Source organism: Peromyscus eremicus, chromosome X (assembly GCF_949786415.1).
Source record: "Peromyscus eremicus chromosome X, PerEre_H2_v1, whole genome shotgun sequence".
Taxonomy (NCBI): Eukaryota; Metazoa; Chordata; class Mammalia; order Rodentia; family Cricetidae; genus Peromyscus; species Peromyscus eremicus.
The window spans coordinates 83,808,663-83,821,453 of record NC_081439.1 but is presented as its reverse complement, the minus strand read 5'-3'; positions in this window follow the sequence as shown (position 1 = coordinate 83,821,453).

Sequence of the window (12,791 nt, the reverse complement as noted above, 5' to 3'; positions counted from 1 at the left end):
AAACCTCATGATGTCATTGTTTTTCTCTGCTGAGTAGTATTCCATTGTGTATATGTACCACATTTTGTTTATCCATTCTTCAGTTGAAGGGCATCTAGGTTGTTTCCATGTTCTGGCTATTACAAACAACGCTGATATGAACATAGCTGAACAAGTGCTCTTGTGGTGTGGTTGAGCATTCCTTGGGTATATGCCCAAGAGTGGTATAGCTGGATCTTGGGGGAGATGGATTCCCAATTTTCTAAGAAATCGCCATATTGATTTCCAAAGTGGTTGTACAAGCTTGCATTCCCACCAGCAGTGGAGGAGAGTTCCCCTAGCTCCACATCCTCTCCAGCATAAGGTGTCTTCAGTGTTTTTGATCTTAGCCATTCTGACAGGCGTAAGGTGGTATCTCAGAGTTGTTTTGATTTGCATTTCCCTGATGATTAGGGATGTTGAGCAATTCCTTAAATGTCTTTCAGCCATTTGAGTTTCCTCTGTTGAGAATTCTCTGTTTAGTTCTATAGCCCATTTCTTAATTGGACTGTTGGGCATTTTGATGTCTAATTTCTTGAGTTCCTTATATATTCTGGATATCAGTCCTCTGTCAGATGTGGGATTGGTGAAGATCTTTTCCCATTCTGTAGGCTGCCGCTTTGCTTTGTTGACCGTATCCTTTGCCCTACAAAAGCTTCTCAGTTTCAAGAGGTCCCATTGATTGATTGTTTCTCTCAGTGTCTGTGCTACTGGTGTTCTATTTAGAAAGTGGTCTCCTATGCCAATGTGTTCAAGACTACTTCCTACTTTCTCTTCTAGCAGGTTCAGAGTAGCTGGATTTATGTTGAGGTCCTTGATCCACTTGGACTTAAGTTTTGTGCACGGTGATAGATATGGATCTATTTGCAGCCTTCTACATGTTGATATCCAGTTTTGCCAGCACCATTTGTTGAAGATGCTTTCTTTTTTCCATTGTGCACTTTTGGCTTCTTTGTCAAAAATTATTTGTTCATAGGTGTGCGGATTAATATCAGGGTCTTCAATTCGATTCCATTGGTCCACATGTCGGTTTTTATGCCAGTACCAAGCTGTTTTTATTACTGTAGCTCTATAGTACAGCTTGAAGTCAGGGATCGTGATGCCTCCAGAGGTTGTTTTATTGTACAGGATTCTTTTGGCTATCCTGGGTTTTTTGTTTTTCCATATGAAGTTGAGTATTATTCTTTCCAGGTCTGTGAAGAATTGTGTTGGTATTTTGATGGGGATTGCATTGAATCTGTAGATTGCTTTTGGTAAGATTGCCATTTTTACTATGTTAGTTCTGCCTATCCATGAGCATGGGAGATCTTTCCATTTTCTGACATCTTCTTCAATTTCTTTTTTCAGGGACTTAAAGTTCTTGTCATATAGGTCCTTCACTTGCTTGGTTAGTATTACCCCAAGGTATTTTATGTCATTTGTGGCTATAGTAAAGGGTGATGTATCTCTGATTTCCTTCTCCGCTTTTTTGTCCATTGTATATAGGAGGGCTACTGATTTTTTGGAGTTGATCTTGTATCCTGCTATGTTGCTGAAGGTGTTTATAAGCTGTATCAGTTCCTTGGTGGAATCTTTGGGGTTGCTCAAGTATACTATCATGTCATCTGCAAATAGGGAAAGCTTGACTTCTTCCTTTCCAATTTGTATCCCCTTAATCTCCTTATGTTGTCTTATTGCTCTGGCTAGAACTTCAAGTACTATATTGAATAAGTATGGGGAGAGCGGACAGCCTTGCCTCGTTCCTGATTTTAGTGGAATTGCTTTGAGTTTCTCTCCATTTAATTTGATGTTGGCTGTTGGCTTGCTGTAAATTGCCTTTATTATGTTTAGGTATGTTCCCTGTATTCCTGATCGCTCCAAGACCTTTATCATGAAGGGGTGTTGGATTTTGTCAAATGCCTTTTCAGCATCTAGTGAGATGATCATGTGGTTTTTTTCTTTGAGTTTGTTTATATGGTGTATCACATTGACAGACTTTCGTATGTTGAACCATCCTTGCATCCCTGGAATGAATCCTACTTGATCATGGTGGATAATTGTTTTGATGTGGTCTTGGAGTCTGTTTGCCAGTATTTTATTGAGTATTTTTGCATCAATGTTCATGAGGGAGATCGGTCTGTAGTTCTCTTTCTTTGTTGTATCCTTGTTTGGTTTGGGAATCAGGGTAATTGTAGCCTCATAGAAGGAGTTTGGTAATGTTCCTTCTGTTTCTATTGTATGGAACAATTTAGAGAGTATTGGTATTAACTCTTCTTTGAAGATCTGGTAGAATTCTGCACTGAAACCATCTGGTCCTGGGCTTTTTTTGGTTGGGAGACTTTTAATGACTGTTTCTATTTCGTTAGGGGTTATTGGACTATTTAAATAGTTTATCTGGTCTTGATTTAATTTAGGTATGTGGTACCTATCCAGAAAATTATCCATTTCTTTTAGGTTTTCCAGTTTTGTGGAATAGAGGTTTTTGAAGTATGACCTGATGATTCTCTGGATTTCCTCAATGTCTGTTGTTATGTCCCCCTTTTCATTTCTGATTTTGTTGATTTGGATGCTCTCTCTCTGTCTTTTGGTTAGTTTGGATAAGGGCTTGTCTATCTTGTTGATTTTCTCAAAGAACCAACTCTTTGTTTCATTAATTTTTTGTATTGTTCTCTTTGTTTCTATTTTATTGATTTCAGCTCTCACTTTGATAATTTCCTGGCATCTATTTTTCCTGGGAGACTTTGCTTCTTCCTGTTCTAGAACTTTCAGGTGTGCTGTTAAGTCACTAGTGTGAGATTTCTCCAGCTTATTTATGTGGGCGTTTAGTGCTATGAATTTCCCTCTTAGTACTGCTTTCATAGTGTCCCATAGGTTTGGATATGTGGTGTCTTCATTTTCGTTGATCTCTAGGAAGTCTTTAATTTCTTTCTTTATTTCTTCCTTAACCCATTGGTGATTCAGGTGGGTATTGTTCAGTTTCCATGAGATTGTAGGTTTTCTGTAGTTTTTGTTGTTGTTGAAATCCAACTTTAGACCATGGTGGTCTGATAGAACACAGGAGGTTATTCTAATTGTTTTGTATCTGTTTAGATTTGCTTTGTGACCAAGTATGTGGTCGATTTTAGAGAAGGTTCCATGGGGTGCTGAGAAGAAGGTATATTCTTTTTTGTTAGGATGGAATGTTCTGTAGATGTCGATTAAGTCCATTTGAGTCATGACATCAATTAAGTCCTTTATTTCTCTGTTAAGTTTCGATTTGGGGGATCTGTCCAGTGGTGAAAGTGGGGTGTTGAGGTCTCCCACTATTAATGTGTGGGGTTTTATATGTGATTTAAGCTTTAATAATGTTTCTTTTACATATGTGGGTGCCCTTGTGTTTGGGGCATAAATGTTCAGAATTGAGACTTCATCTTGGTGGATCTTTCCTGTGATGAGTATGTAATGCCCTTCTTGATCTCTTTTGATTGATTTTAGTTTGAAGTCTATTTTGCTGGATATCAGGATGGCTACACCCGCTTGTTTCTTAAGACCGTTTGATTGGAAAGTCTTTTCCCAGCCTTTTATTTTTAGGTAGTGTCTATCTTTGAGTTTGAGATGTGTTTCTTGTATGCAGCAGAAAGCTGGGTCCTGCTTTCGTATCCATTCTGTGAGCCTATGTCTTTTTATAGGTGAATTAAGTCCATTGATATTGAGGGATATTAATGTCCAGTGATTGTTCATTCCTGTTATTTTTTGGTGGTGATGTGTGTGTACTTTTCTTCGTTGGGGTCTACTGCTGTGGCTTTATCTATTGCCTGTGTTTTCGAGGTTGTATCTGACTTCCTTAGGTTGGAATTTTCCTTCTAGTGCTTTCTGTAGGGCTGGGTTTGTGGATAAATATTGTTTAAATCTGGCTTTGTCATGGAATGTCTTGTTCACTCCATCTATGACGATTGAAAGTTTTGCTGGGTATATTAGTCTAGGCTGACATCCATGGTCTCTTAATGTCTGCATTACATCTGTCCAGGACCTTCTGGCTTTCAAAGTCTCCATTGAGAAATCGGGTGTTATTCTGATAGGTTTGCCTTTATATGTCACTTGGCCTTTTTCCTTTGCTGCTCTTAATATTCTTTCTTTATTCTGTACGTTTAATTGTTTAATTATTATGTGGCGAGGGGACTTTTTTTGGGGGTCTAGTCTGTTTGGTGTTCTATAGGCTTCCTGTATCTTCATAGGCATTTCCTTCTTTAAGTTGGGAAAGTTTTCTTCTATGATCTTGTTGAATATATTTTCTGTGCCCTTGAGTTGGTATTCTTCTCCTTCTTCTACCCCTATTATTCGTAGGTTTGGTCTTTTCATGGTGTCCCAAATTTCTTGGACATTTTGGTTCATGACTTTGTTGACTTTAGTGTTTTCTTTGACTGATGAATCCATTTCTTCTATTGTATCTTCAACGCTAGAGATCCTCTCTTCCATCTCTTGCATTCTGTTGATTATACTTGCATCTGAAGTTCCCAATCGTTTTCTCAGATTTTCTATTTCCAGCATTCCCTCTGTTTGTGTCTTCTTCATTTTTTCTATTTCCCTTTTCAGGTCTTGGACTGTTTCCTTCATTTGTTTCATTGATTTTTCTTGATTTTCTTTCAGTATTTTATTGTTCTCTTCCAGGACTTTATTGATTTCTTCTAATTTGTTTGCCCTTTCCTCTAGTTGTTTACAGCGTTCTTCACATTTTTTTGTCTTTTCCTCTACACGAGCCTCTAGCTTCTTCATGATGACATTCATAAGGCTATTTTCTTCTGCTTCTTCCAATTTCTGATGTTCAGGTCTAGGTGTTGGAGGAGGGCTAGGGCCTGGTGATGGTGTATTACTATTCATTTTGTTGTATGTGTTTCTGCCTTGACGTCTGCCCATCTCCTTGTGGTTCGTTCCTGGCCTTATTCGCACACTTGGTTCAGAGCTGACAAATTCAGGAAGTCTCTCTCTCTTGTCCAGATGGGAGCTCTCTTGTCCAAATTGGAAGTCCGGGACAGGATGGAAGCTCTTGTTCAGAAGGGAAGTCCGGGGGAGGATGGGTGCTCTCCTCTCTCTCTCTCTCTCTCTCTCTCTCTCTCTCTCTCTCTCTCTCTCTCTCTCTCTCTCTCCTCCAGATGGGAAATCCACGGCAAGATGGGAGCTGGGGGCCAGCCTCTAAGTCTCAAGAAGAGGCTTGGGGCTCAGGCAGATGGGCGTGGGGGCAGGGCGTGGAGACTGCAGGGTCTGCCAGGGGTCTTGGAGAAGGGGATCCTTCCCGGTTGTGGTAGAAGGGCACCTGCCCGGGGACCAGAACCTGGGGCCAGGTTGGGCAGGTCTTCCCCGGAGTGGCTGGTGCCCAGGGATGGGGTCGGGGGCAAGCTAGGGCACTCACCTGTGCTTCAGAAGGGAAGTCCGGGGGAAGATGGGAGCTGGGGGCCGGCCTCTAAGTCTCAGGAAGAGACTTGGGGCTCAGGCAGATGGGCGTGGGGGCAGGGCGTGGAGACTGCAGGGTCTGCCAGGGGTCTTGGAGAAGGGGATCTTTCCCGGTTGGGGTAGAAGGGCACCTGCCCGGGGACCAGAACCTGGGCCCAAGTTGGGCAGGTCTTCCCCGGAGTGGCTGGTGCCCAGGGATGGGGTCTGGGGCAAGCTAGGGCACTCACCTGTGCTTCAGAAGGGAAGTCCTGGGCAAGATGGGAGCTGGGGGGCCTGGCCTCTAAGTCTCAGGAAGAGGCTTGGGGCTCAGGCAGATGGGCGTGGGGGCAGGGCGTGGAGACTGCAGGGTCTGCCAGGGGTCTTGGAGAAGGGGATCCTTCCCGGTTGGGGTAGAAGGGCACCTGCCCGGGGACCAGAACCTGGGCCCAAGTTGGGCAGGTCTTCCCCGGAGTGGCTGGTGCCCAGGGATGGGGTCGGGGGCAAGCTAGGGCACTCACCTGTGCTTCAGAAGGGAAGTCCTGGGCAGGATGGGAGCTGGGGGCCGGCCTCTAAGTCTCAGGAAGAGGCTTGGGGCTCAGGCAGATGGGCGTGGGGGCAGGGCGTGGAGACTGCAGGGTCTGCCAGGGGTCTTGGAGAAGGGGATCCTTCCCGGTTGTGGTAGAAGGGCACCTGCCCGGGGACCAGAACCTGGGCCCAAGTTGGGCAGGTCTTCCCCGGAGTGGCTGGTGCCCAGGGATGGGGTCGGGGGCAAGCTAGGGCACTCACCTGTGCTTCAGAAGGGAAGTCCGGGGGAAGATGGGAGCTGGGGGCCGGCCTCTAAGTCTCAGGAAGAGACTTGGGGCTCAGGCAGATGGGCGTGGGGGCAGGGCGTGGAGACTGCAGGGTCTGCCAGGGGTCTTGGAGAAGGGGATCTTTTCCGGTTGGGGTAGAAGGGCACCTGCCCGGGGACCAGAACCTGGGGCCAGGTTGGGCAGGTCTTCCCCGGAGTGGCTGGTGCCCAGGGATGGGGTCTGGGGCAAGCTAGGGCACTCACCTGTGCTTCAGAAGGGAAGTCGGGGGAAGATGGGAGCTGGGGGCCGGCCTCTAAGTCTCAGGAAGAGACTTGGGGCTCAGGCAGATGGGCGTGGGGGCAGGGCGTGGAGACTGCAGGGTCTGCCAGGGGTCTTGGAGAAGGGGATCCTTCCCGGTTGTGGTAGAAGGGCACCTGCCCGGGGACCAGAACCTGGGCCCAAGTTGGGCAGGTCTTCCCCGGAGTGGCTGGTGCCCAGGGATGGGGTCTGGGGCAAGCTAGGGCACTCACCTGTGCTTCAGAAGGGAAGTCCTGGGCAAGATGGGAGCTGGGGGCCGGCCTCTAAGTCTCAGGAAGAGGCTTGGGGCTCAGGCAGATGGGCGTGGGGGCAGGGCGTGGAGACTGCAGGGTCTGCCAGGGGTCTTGGAGAAGGGGATCCTTCCCGGTTGTGGTAGAAGGGCACCTGCCCGGGGACCAGAACCTGGGCCCAAGTTGGGCAGGTCTTCCCCGGAGTGGCTGGTGCCCAGGGATGGGGTCGGGGGCAAGCTAGGGCACTCACCTGTGCTTCAGAAGGGAAGTCCGGGGGAAGATGGGAGCTGGGGGCCGGCCTCTAAGTCTCAGGAAGAGACTTGGGGCTCAGGCAGATGGGCGTGGGGGCAGGGCGTGGAGACTGCAGGGTCTGCCAGGGGTCTTGGAGAAGGGGATCTTTCCCGGTTGGGGTAGAAGGGCACCTGCCCGGGGACCAGAACCTGGGCCCAAGTTGGGCAGGTCTTCCCCGGAGTGGCTGGTGCCCAGGGATGGGGTCTGGGGCAAGCTAGGGCACTCACCTGTGCTTCAGAAGGGAAGTCCTGGGCAAGATGGGAGCTGGGGGGCCTGGCCTCTAAGTCTCAGGAAGAGGCTTGGGGCTCAGGCGGATGGGCGTGGGGGCAGGGCGTGGAGACTGCAGGGTCTGCCAGGGGTCTTGGAGAAGGGGATCCTTCCCGGTTGTGGTAGAAGGGCACCTGCCCGGGGACCAGAACCTGGGCCCAAGTTGGGCAGGTCTTCCCCGGAGTGGCTGGTGCCCAGGGATGGGGTCGGGGGCAAGCTAGGGCACTCACCTGTGCTTCAGAAGGGAAGTCCGGGGGAAGATGGGAGCTGGGGGCCGGCCTCTAAGTCTCAGGAAGAGGCTTGGGGCTCAGGCAGATGGGCGTGGGGGCAGGGCGTGGAGACTGCAGGGTCTGCCAGGGGTCTTGGAGAAGGGGATCTTTCCCGGTTGGGGTAGAAGGGCACCTGCCCAGGGACCAGAACCTGGGCCCAAGTTGGGCAGGTCTTCCCCGGAGTGGCTGGTGCCCAGGGATGGGGTCGGGGGCAAGCTATTTAAACTGTTCTTAATAGCCATACTCAGAGTTGTAAAATGATTTTTCACAGATTCTAAGTTGAATTTCTTTGTCAGTTACTTACGCTGCTGTTTTCAATGTCTCTGCTTGTGAGTTTGTATATCTATATTTGAAACTATTCAGATTATGTTTTAAATACTTTTACTCAAATATTCATAACAACACTAATCACAAAAACTATACAGTATAAATAGCACATAGTCAGCAACTTATAGACATAAGTAAAATGTTATGCATCCATGCAATTGAATATTAACCTATCAAAAAAACAAATACATCTATATTATATAAAATGTATTAATATTAAAATACATTTTAGAAAATAAAATGTCAAAATCAAAAGACTAAGTGTTCTATGATACTGCTTGTACTAGAAATCCATGAAAACCAAAGGAAGACTATTAGCTTCAATCAGCTAAAGGAAGAGAAATTTAATAATTAACACTAATCTTCACAGTTCTTAACATTAGTAATCATTTTAGGAATGTGGTAGTTTTAATAAGAACAGCCCCAATAGGCTCATATATTTGAATGCTTAGTCACCAGGGAGTGGAACTATTTGAAAGGATTAGAAGAATCAGGAGATGTGGTTTATTAGAGAAAAGGTGTTCCTGGGAGTGGTCTATGAGGTTTCAAAAAGCCCATGATAAGCCCAGTCTCTGTGACTCTCTGCCTGCAGATCAGGATGTAGCTCTCAGCTACTTTTCCAGCACCATGCCTGTCATGCCTGCTACCACATTGTCTGCCATGATGACAATGGACTAAACCTCTGAAACTGTAAGGAAGCCCCCATTGCTTTCCTTAATAAGAGTTGTCGTGGCCATTGTGTTTCTTCACAACAATAAAACAGTGACTAAGACAGAAGGTGGTACTAAAGACTGTGATCTCACTGTGAAAGGCCCAACCACGCTGTTGTTTGAGGACTATGGAAGACTTTGGGACTTTGGAATAGTAAAGCAGCTGAACACTTAAGTGTGGCTTAATGGGCTGTGCAGATAGGATGGAAGACAGTAGCTCTGAGAGCAATGTGGGCCCAGCTCAAGAAGTTTCAGAGGGGAAGAATACCACTAAGGCCTAGAGACCATTCTTGTGATATTTTGGCAAAGAATGTAGCTGATTTCTGCCCTTGCCCAAATTTCTGGAGGAACATTAGGAAGTATAATTGATCTCAGTTCAGTACTCAAGGAGTTAAAAAGTTTAAGTAAATGCCTGATGCTAAATGGAATAAATGGAGTGGTGGCCTCAGAGCAAGATCCTGTCCAGCTAAACTTCCAACCTGTGGAAAGCAATTAAAGAAAAGCTACAGCAGTGAAGGAAACCAGAAACAACAGCAATCTGATGCAAATGTAGTTGGAAAAGGGGGAAACTACCAGCCCCATCAAGCATCAGAACTTGGCAATTTTGGCCACGTGGTTCTGACTTCAGAGTCAAGGATTGAAGATAGAGGTTGTGGAATCTCCCTCTGTGCTTAAGGAGAGCAACTGAGGCCAGGCACATGACCTTGCATTCCCTGAATGGAGGCTGGAAGAGGCCATTGTGTGAAGCTGTGAAGGTGGAGCCAGAGCTGTGGGATATCTGCCAAGCAGAGCTGCAGACTAGGTGTAGAATCAGCCCAAGAGAGACAAGTATGTTACAGTCAACAAAACTGGAAGGAGTTGGAGTTCTGCAGAGAGCTTTGACATCAGTCATGGAGATACAGAATCTGAAATTTGTGCTGCTGGCTTTTGAACTTACTTTGGTCCAGTATTTTCTCACTATGCTCCCTTTCTTCCCATTTAGAATGGAGATGTATAGCCGGTGCCATTGTATGCTTAAAGTACATGATGTGCTTAATGATTTTGATTTTACAGGGAATTACAGTTAATAGATTACCAGGAGTCTCAGAAGATAATTTGAACTTTCAAGCAGTGTTGTGACTGTTATAGACTATGAGGACTTTTGAAGTTGGACTGAATGGATATTTGCATTATGATATGGCTATGAGCCTATCGGGGCCAGGGATGGAATGTGATGCTTTGAGTTAGAATGGTTCTAATAGGCTCATATCTTTAATCCTTAGTCATCAGTGTTAGGTATTCATGCCAACTTGGGTAGTGTGGGAAGCTTTCTACACATAGAGATGCCCCTGGAGACTTCTGACCACCAGTTTCTACCCCCAGACTACTCTAGTGGCAGGCCTGACCCCCCAATGCATGTGAATGGCCATCCCACCATGCCGAACACCACCCCAACTTGAGAAGCTCCAACAGCCATGCCAAGGGATGTAATGGTCCTGTCAAGTAGGAGAGTGACCAGGCCATGCCCTACAGAAAACAATCCCACCAATCCCTGAACTTGCTCCAAGAACAGGCCACATAATCCCTCCAATACCATGTGACCCTGGAAATCAAAATGTATATAAACCCTTTCTTCTGCTCAGTTCTCTGATGCTTCTTTTCTGAGCAGAGCTGAGGCAGCCATCCTTCTGGGTTTTTCCCTCCCAGTGAATCTCTTGTGTGAGACTTGTTGTGTGGTATGACTTTGTGGTATTCTTTGGCCCCCAACTGCCTGAATTCCTTTCACATCTGAGTTGTAACACGATCAAGGAGTACCATTATTTAAGAAGGATTAGAAAGTGTGTCCCTGTTGGAAGTAGCACGTTATTGGGGGTGGGAGTTGAGGTTTCAAAAAGCCAATGATAGGCCCAGGCTCTCTGCCTCTCTACCTGCAGACCAGGATGTAGCTCTCAGCGACTTCTCCAGCACCTTGCCTGCTTTGCTTGCTGCCATGCTCTCCATCATGACTGTAATGGATGAAACTTCTGAAACTGTGAGCAAGCCTCCAGGTAAATAATTTCCTCTTTAGTTGCCTTGGTCATGGTTTCAATTCAGAGCAATTTAAAAGTGACTAAAACACACACACACACACACACACACACACACACACACACTCACACAGAAATTCGAACATGATACACAATATACACACACATACACATCAAAAGGCATCGTATTTTATGACAAATACACAAACTAAAACTTCTTAGTAATGAAAGCAAGATTTTATTACAGAACTAATAAATAATATATTATAGTAAGAAATACTAAAACCAACATAAATAATTTGAAAATTAGACAAAACTTAGCAATTTTTGGAAGATACAAACATACCCAGGAAGGAACAGAAATTTTGTTTAGCCTTGAAGCAATTAAAAATATTAAATTAATAGCTGAAAAAAATTTTCAAATGCAAAAATAATAATCTCCAGGTCTATAGTAATGAACTTGTAAATTCCAACAAAACTTAAAGGTGAAGTAAATCTAGTCTGGAGAACATTTTCAAGAGTGTAAATATGACCAGGTTCCTGTTTTATGATCCGAAACTCTCTGTGACAACCTAACCAAAACTGTCAAAAGAACAAATAGACCAGTATTCTTGTACATATTTGTAAAAATCCTGAGGAAAACATTAATAAATCAAATCTATCAACACAAAAAGTATAATAGAGAATCACAAAGTAGGTGTTATCAAGTAACTCAACTTCTGAAAATGAGATCATTATATTAATAACTTCACTATCTTAAGATATTTAAGAAGAAAAAAAAATGTCTGTGTCACCAGCCAGAAAAAAAGCAATTGATGAAAATAAGAACCATTTTCCAAAATTTTAGACTTAAGAGTAATTTTTATTTTCTGTGTTTTAAAATTTTTTTTAGATTTATGTTATGTATGTGAGTATTTTGCCTGGTGATCATGGAGGTCAGAAGAAGGCATTGGATTCCCTGGAAGTGGAGTTATGTATGATTTTGAGACACTATACGACCACTCCAAAATGAACCGGGGTTCCTTCGCAAGAGCAGGAAGTGGTCTTAACCAGTAAGCCATCTCTCCAGCCTGTTTTCTGTTTTTATTTATTTGTTTGTTTGTTTATTTATTTATGGGTTTTCGAGACAGGGTTTCTCTGTAGCTTTGGCTGTCCTGGTACTCACTCTATAGACCAGGCTGGCCTCGAACTCAGCGACATCTGCCTGCCTCTACCTCCTGAGTGCTAGGATCAAAGGCCTGAGCCACCACCGCCTGGCTGTTTTGTGTTTTTAAAGACTGGGTTTTGCTACTCTGTTCAGGCTCATCTCTGGCAGTCTTCTGCCTCCCAAATGCCACAAATAGCTATGTATCAGGGATAGCCCCACTACTATATACATCAGAGAACTAGGGACATTAATATACGGGAGTGTTTTCTAACAGATGTATTTTTTATGTACAGTATGGAATTGCGCATTAATGTATTTTTTTTCACCATGTGCATGCAGTGCACACAAAAGCCAGAAGAGGGCATCAGTTCTTGATGGACACCTAAAGATTGTGATGGATTCGAGGGAACTCAAGGTACCTAATGTAGTAACCCGATTTGTGCATCCTTCTGACCTGGGGCCTTTGGACGAACAACCAGGGCTGTGGACCACTGAACCATGTCTCCAGCAAGGGCCTGATTTTTAAGTGAAAAGCTTCTGATCTTTTGTCCACTCTATCTGACTTTTGGTCCCTGAGCTTGAGACCTGGCTTGGAAGAATCCTCCAGTCAGGCAGTGCTGAAGTCACACTCATATAGTCCGCATATAACTTTTAACCAAAAAAGACGCAGGCAAGTACATAGACACCTATGACTTGAGGCCCAGAGCCTCGTGAACGGAAGTGCACAGAGGGAGTTGGGAGAAGTCAGCTGACCCCAGCTAAGCCAATCGGAGTCCAGCTAACCCAGCTAAGCCAATCGGAGTCCAGCTGAACCCAGCTAAGCCAATCGGAGTCCAGCTGACCCCAGCTAAGCCAATCGGAGTCCAGCTCACCCCAGCTAAGCCAATCAGAGTCCAGCTGACCCAGCTAAGCCAATCGGAGTCCAGCTGACCCAGCTAAGCCAATCAGAGTCCAGCTGACCCCAGCTAAGCCAATTGGAGTCCAGCTGACCCCAGCTAAGCCAATCGGAGTCCAGCTGACCCAGCTAAGCCA